The sequence below is a fragment of the Pinus tabuliformis genome, chromosome 4_2 (assembly GCF_031772625.1).
Source record: "Pinus tabuliformis cultivar Carrire ecotype Pingquan chromosome 4_2, CPIR1, whole genome shotgun sequence".
Taxonomy (NCBI): Eukaryota; Viridiplantae; Streptophyta; class Pinopsida; order Pinales; family Pinaceae; genus Pinus; species Pinus tabuliformis.
In genome coordinates, this window is record NC_142304.1 from 88,842,902 (window position 1) to 88,850,002 (window position 7,101).

At 37.7% G+C, this 7,101-nt stretch overlaps 1 pseudogene; it reads left to right on the forward strand.

The window, feature by feature from the left end:
* Window positions 1-1,640: 1,640 nt before the first annotated feature.
* Window positions 1,641-3,512, forward strand: LOC149168399 (uncharacterized; annotated as a pseudogene).
* Window positions 3,513-7,101: the final 3,589 nt, after the last annotated feature.

Genomic DNA, 7,101 nt, shown 5'->3' on the forward strand with positions numbered 1-7,101 from the left:
CGATCCCCTATGCACCCGCATCCGGGAGACAATGTGCATGATTCTTAAGGGTTAGGGTTTTATAATAAAAATGAGGGTTTTAATTGTGAACTGAAAATGAGTGGAAACATGGGAATAGAATATGAAAATAATGAATTTGCAATCATAATGAGGATTCGAGAAGGAATTGATTTGAAATACAGGAGGCCTCTACATATTTTAACATAACCCAAGAGTAATTTCTTGAATTTTTTCTGTAATACTCCCATAATCAAAACTTGACAAAAACCCTAGGTCGAAATAGTGTTTCAATCTACCAAGGGTTCGATAATTAATTCCATGAAATGGTTGGTAATTTTCACTACAATTGAAAAATTTTGTAGAGAAAGTATGATCTCTATAACAAACAAAAATTAAGAAAATTCATAATGGAAACGAGTTGTATGGACATGATGATGGTAAATAATAAAGGAATAGAGAGCCATTAACTAGTGCAAACAATACATTTCATTGTGCAATTAACCATAGATTATCAAATTACCAATTATTCCCTCACAACGTTCACACACGGCCTGCAAGAGTGTACAGTAGTTTTCCCACAAACCACTTCATAATTAACCCTTCAATTTTATAACTTTCCACAGTAACAACTTGAGTAGTAATAAGAGTAATAGTACGTAAAATTTCCAAATGAACTTGGGTTTCCAATTATGAAATGTATATTTCCGAAGTAAGAAACAATTATTGCGGAGAGACATTGATTTCCAAGCCCAAGAATTGCCAATAATTGATTATAGTCATGGACTGGAATATTCAATACTCGGGCCAAAATTCCCCATCCCAAAGTCCAACATTTAAGGCCGAGAGTGGCACCAAGCCACCTCATGCTTAATGGGTTCAGAAATGGCATGTGAAAAAATGGTAATTTGGATTGAAACCATACACTTAACTTCCTGAATGACTCAACATGTGTGCATCCACCACATAGTAAACAATACAGGAGGGAAAAATTGCAATAGATGTGCAAAAATTTATTATGCCAAAAACACATCAACGATGGAGCGAAAGCCTATATCATTTATAAACCAAAGTTTATGTTGTGGGAAGAGCTATATATCACCAAAAATGAAATGGAATATATACCGCATGATGTAACTTCAAACCCTAACATATATATGTATACCACACAAGGCTTAATCTTGCAAAGCATAAATCAATGTAATAGACAATTCATTATCACGACATATAATCCCTTGCCATAACAAACACATACCATGTAAACCATTGTTATATCCTTGGTCACAAGTTTTTCAATGTATTCTTTTCTTTGCTTCAATTTTTTAAAATGGATTTTTATTCTTAAGTCTTTTTTCTTCATGCATTTAGCTTGCATGATATTCACGAATATAAATTGAAAACTATATTGAGTCTGTCAACATTAGTTGTCATTCATTCAAATCAAATGTTTATGTCATTGGACATATGCACATAATATACATCGGTGAAATAAAAAACTTCCTATATAGTGTCCTCCCCCCTTCGGTCACGGAAAAGATAAAAATAAGAAAAATTTGGGGTCACTTTAAGCATGACACAAAAATGATGAATGAATAATTTTGTAGCTTAATACAAAATTGAATGTTTTTATGAAACTAGTATCTATGACGAATGACTTTATAGGCAAGTACATGTGACTAAATTGTGCAGCCCCACCCGGGCCGCCCGTGCCCCCGCCCGGCAGGTGGCAGGGCGATTCCCGGAATCGCCCTGCCGCCTACCGGGCGGGGGCGCGGGCGGCCCGGGTGAGGCTGCCATCGTGCAGGCCCACCCGGGTCGCCCGCGCCCCCGCCCGGCAGGCGACAGGGCGATTCTGGGAATCGCCCTTCCGCCTGCCGGGCGGGGGCGCGGGCGGCCCGGGTGGGCCTGCCATCGTGCAGGCCCACCCGGGCCGCTCGCGCCCCCGCCCGGCAGGCGGCAGGGCGATTCTCGGAATCACCCTGCCACCTGCCGAGTGGGGGCGCGGGAGGCCCGGGTGAGGTTGCTATCGTGCAGCCCCACCCGGGCCGCCCGCGCCTGGCAGGCGGCAGGGTGATTCCCGGAATCGCCCTGCCACCTGCCGGGCGCGGGCGCGGGCGGCCCGGGTGGGCCTGCAATCTACATCAACAGATGAAGGGGGCACAAAGAAGAAACCGGGGCAAGGTGGAGAAATGTTTTTTTTTGTACCAGGTGTGAGGTTGCAATCTACATCAACAGATGAAGGGGGCACAAAGAAGAAACTGGGTCAAGGTGGATAAATGTTTGTTTTTGTACCAGGTCTGCGCATTCCTAAAAGTATTGACTTTGGCAAATTACTTCAAGGTTACCTCTCAGCAAAAATGATTGAACACCTTTCAGCACTTCGGCCACAAATAGTTGCCATGGCAGCAGCGGACGGTCCTGCTACAAGAAATAAAAGAAAGACAGCAACGCAACATGGTGGTTCGACAATGGCTGACCTGTTGGAGGCCCTTGATGATTATCTACCTGTTTTGCTGGGATTAACAAAATAAAGTCAACTACAATATTTAGTGGAATTTGTTTGGATCAATCAAGAGGATGATGAACAGGAAACAACAATATCAAGTGCTTGGTATGAGGTGTTTTTTGTTCTACACATGATGTCTATGTTGTCTTTATCACAAGCAAATTCTTTGCTGATCCCAAAATCTTTTGTTGATGGATACCAGCCAAAGGTGACAGAAGAGAACAAGAAAGAAGCAATCAACATATTTCTTAAGGTAGCGGGATATTTAGACTGTGCAGTTCGATCTGTCTTGCCTCAAATGCAAGAGGAAGTCAAGAGGAAGCTGCCAGCATACCTGAAGGAAGGTGTATTGCAAGCTCTTTCTGTCCAAGCATTAGGCCAGGGAGTAGATATCCAACTTGGCCTAGCAATTGATAATGTGAAGGCCACCTTAGTGGTGAAGAGAAGGCTAGCATGTGAGAAAGTGAAGTATTGGCATCAGGCTCAAGATAGCACATCTGGTCTTCACTTGGGGAATGAATGGGGACAAAAACATCACCTTTTCATCAAGTGGAAGTATGCAGAAGCAAAGGCTGCAGCATACTACTACCATGGATTGATCCTAGACGAGGTAAATGGAGAGGACAATCATGCTAATGCAGTGGCATGCCTTCAGGCGGCAGAGTAGTTTTTAAAAGAAAGTAAAAAGGCTTGCATAGATTTCTGCCAGGCCGCTCTGACAACAAGGGTACCTCCTCTATGGGGTGCGATGAAATATTTATCCGAGAGAATTCCAAAGGATGCTTCAAGTAAGGCACGCACCAACAAGGATGCTTACAGTCGTGAAAAGGTTCCAGAGACTCTGCCCAAGTTACCAGACTTTGCAGTAGCTTTGAAACCTGATGAGTATAAATTACCTCCGGTCGATCTTTGTTGGAATGAAGAAGCTAACACAGAATCATTTACAATTTCACGTTCAGAAGAGAATAAAAGAGACAACAAACTCAAAGAAATCCATAAATTCAGGTAATTCTTCCCAACACCTTGATTATATGATTATGTAGCTTTTGGTCATTAGACCCATAGGCCAATACCCCTTACCTATCTGAGATTCGAGTTCAATGATGCAAAAAATTGTCGAATAATCCTAAAAAATATATCCATATTATATTTAGTAAAAGGCATCGTAGCAGAATGGATGAGAATGTCACAGCTTCCATAAATTATAAAGGGTCACCCGCACCTTTCTTTATTTTTTTCACCTTAAGCATGAATGTATGACCTTGCATAGAAACATATTGCAAATTCAATGAAGCCTCCCTACTCAGATTCATAAGAAAGTGTTAAACGTCTACCATTTTAATTTTACCATACACCCCAATTCACTTCTACACCTCTAGACATACACTCCTGAGAATTTTGAACCTAGAAATGGTCGATCCCTCTATTGTAAGGCCATAACATATGGCCCATATTGAAAAAAAATACTTTGTAGAGCTTCCTTTAAAATCCTCTACAACTGGTTTCAATCGTAAATACTTTGGAAATGCACTAGTTGTTCAATATTTCGAAGGTCAGCTACAAATTGATCTAGCTCATCGGGTCAAATATGATATTAGCCATTGGGCTTTGCTCCCTTTATAATAATTCAAGCCATTAATAAATTCCCAAGCCAATATTACAATTTGAAGGGACCGATTAAAAATTCAAAGGGCATTAAGATATCTAGAATTGTTGTAACCAAGATTTTCTAACAACATCTTTCTCCAAGCTAGAATTCGATTTACTAACTTCTTGAAAAGCTTGTTCATGTTCCATTTGATCAATATGTAATGAGGAAAAATTCTACAAAAAGTTCCTGGATAGGGAGACATTGTCATAAAGCAACACTCACACCACTTTTCTCATCAAATGAAGACATCTTGAAAGCACTTTTGACATTAATATTCTCTACCATACAAACCTTTGGCATAAATGACAACCTTGCCAACGTTATGTTTGACATTTGGCCTCATAAACTTGAAGTATTAACTCGTGAATGATTTGATTTTATAAGGGAATGGTTGATTCAATGTTTTTTAATGTATAGGTTGATAATAGATTGAAACATTGATCCATAACATGCCAATTTTTCCTCTTGTGGAACCATTGGCCAACTTTTTAGATTCCACCTTTTGTTCTCTCAGGATTTGAAGGAATTTTATCTTGTGAAATGAAGCCCTGCCGCCTGCTGGGCGGGGGCGCGGGCGGCCCGGGTGAGGCTGCCATTGCGATGATAAACGAGCTAAGGAATTCTATGTTGATGACATTGCAGAGGTTCCGTTTGGAAATGAAGAATGTAATTCAGGATTACGTCAGGACTGTTCGTCTTCAGCACCCAAACAGTGAGGATGAATGTGTTTCAATCTGCACAAGTCTCTCCAGTATCGAGTAGCGTAAAAGTGGAAGGAACATCTTTTTGGAAGAGCTTCAAGAACCCATCCTTTTTACAAAGTTTTTGTGCTGAGAAAATGCTGATGTGCATGTGTTTCCTCCTAAGAGGTCATAGGTTCAAAAACCAGAAGGGGTTAGAGTAGGTATGCCTTCGTAGACAATAATCAAATCGTTCCGTGGAGGTGGGTCTCTTATCCCACAAACAAGGGGGTTTCATACACCAATTTGGTGTCTGGCTTGGCTATGACCTTAAAACTGAATAATAATAATAATTAGGATATAGCTTGTTAGAAATTCATAATCTATAAGGGTGAAAGCATGGAGCTAGGTTACACCTTTTGGCAAGAGATGGCACATTTGGGTGGAAAAAATGATTGCTCAATTGAGCCCTTTTTAAGCGCTCGATCGAGTTGTTTGAGCACTTAAACAATGTAACCCAATGTTATTTAGGAGCTCGATTTAGCCATGTCTTTGCGACAGTCAAATGAAGGAGATTGGGTTCTGGATTTATTTTTTGGCTCAGGTAAGTTTTGTTATATGGAATTGAATCTCAATATGTTCTTTTTTTAATTAATATGTCATTGTACTAATTTACTTCATTATTTCTTTTGTGCTTGATAATTAGGTACAACACTAGCATGTAGCCTTCAAAAAGGAATAAATTGCATTGCAATTGAGAAAGATCCATTACAGTGAAATTTCATTCAGCAAAGAATTAATGCTCTTCAATTTCTTCCAGATGCAATGCAAGAAATTGGGTTGAAGAAAGGGGACTTTAGTGAATCACGTGTGGCAAAAAAGGCAAAGGAACCCCAACCACCATTACATGGAATGTTTGGAAAGACATACATTGGGAGATTCGCAGACATCAAAGACCCATTAGAAGAGGAAAATGAGCAAAAGGAAACAGAAAATATTGTGGAAGAAGACAATGATGAAACTCTAGAGGACGAAGAGTTTGGATTACGTGACATTGTTGATTAAATTTAAGTTATGCTTGTAAATCAAGCTTTGCAATGTTCTGACTTTGACATTTTATGAGAAGAATAAACACTCAATTAGGGTTGTTATATGTTCAATATTTGTAATATGTGATTTTCGCATTGATTTTTAAGTTAATCATTATTTTTTGAAAAAAAAAGTGATTATTATTATTTTTTTGACATGAAATTCATAAAAAACGCTATTATTTAACCATTTTTAGTTAAAATTATCGTATAAAAATTGTGATTTTAACATGTCAATTCTAGCAAAAAATTATCAAAACGTGTAGTTTTTTAGTTATATTTATGTTAAAAATGGTTATTTTTATGTCCATTGTTAAAAAATATTGTTTTTTAGAAACAATTATTTCATGTGGATTGAAAAATTAATTAAGGATGTATAAATATGTAGAATATCGAAAATTCTAAATATCGACCTCCTAATTTAAAAATGCAAAACAATAAAAACCTCACTAAAAAAAAGTTTAAAATTAAAATAAAAAACAAGAAAATGTGAAGAAAACGACCACTTCAAAAATGATCAAATTTAGAAAATAATTATTTACATTTTATACAATAGAAAATTTAAAGCCAAAAAACATGTCTTTTAGAAAAAGGGGGTGATGCAAAATACTCACTTTTTAAAATCAGCATGAAAATCACTACCATTCTAAAACGTAATGTACATAAAACTATCATTCCCATGACATTCCTTCCAAAAACTATGCTCTAAAAAAACATGTTCGTTCTGCGTCACCCCTTTTCAAAATCAGGTCACTTTTTTGCTATCTCTACGAAACGGGTAACAATATCAGTTCCCATTTCAAAGTTTACATTATTAGTCAAAGATTCACCCCATCCGCTAGGTTTATGATTTTTTAGAGTGTAATTCTAAAATATATCTGGTTTAAAAGATAAGAGATCTCATTACGAGCCTTCTTACCATGATCATAGGGAACTAATTAAAATGACATTACCAATATAACATACCAAAATAGGGTAATGGCTTATAATCATAAGACAAGGGGTCTCATTACGAGCCAACTTTTTCAGTTCAATTACAACTAGTGAATGGCATTGTCATTTTCTGGCTCCAAAACTAGGGCAATGGCTTTTATCCAGAAAAGAAAAATAAAAAATAAAAAATAAAAAATTGAAAAATATATAGATATATCTTTTGAATTTTTCTTTAAAATAGTATAC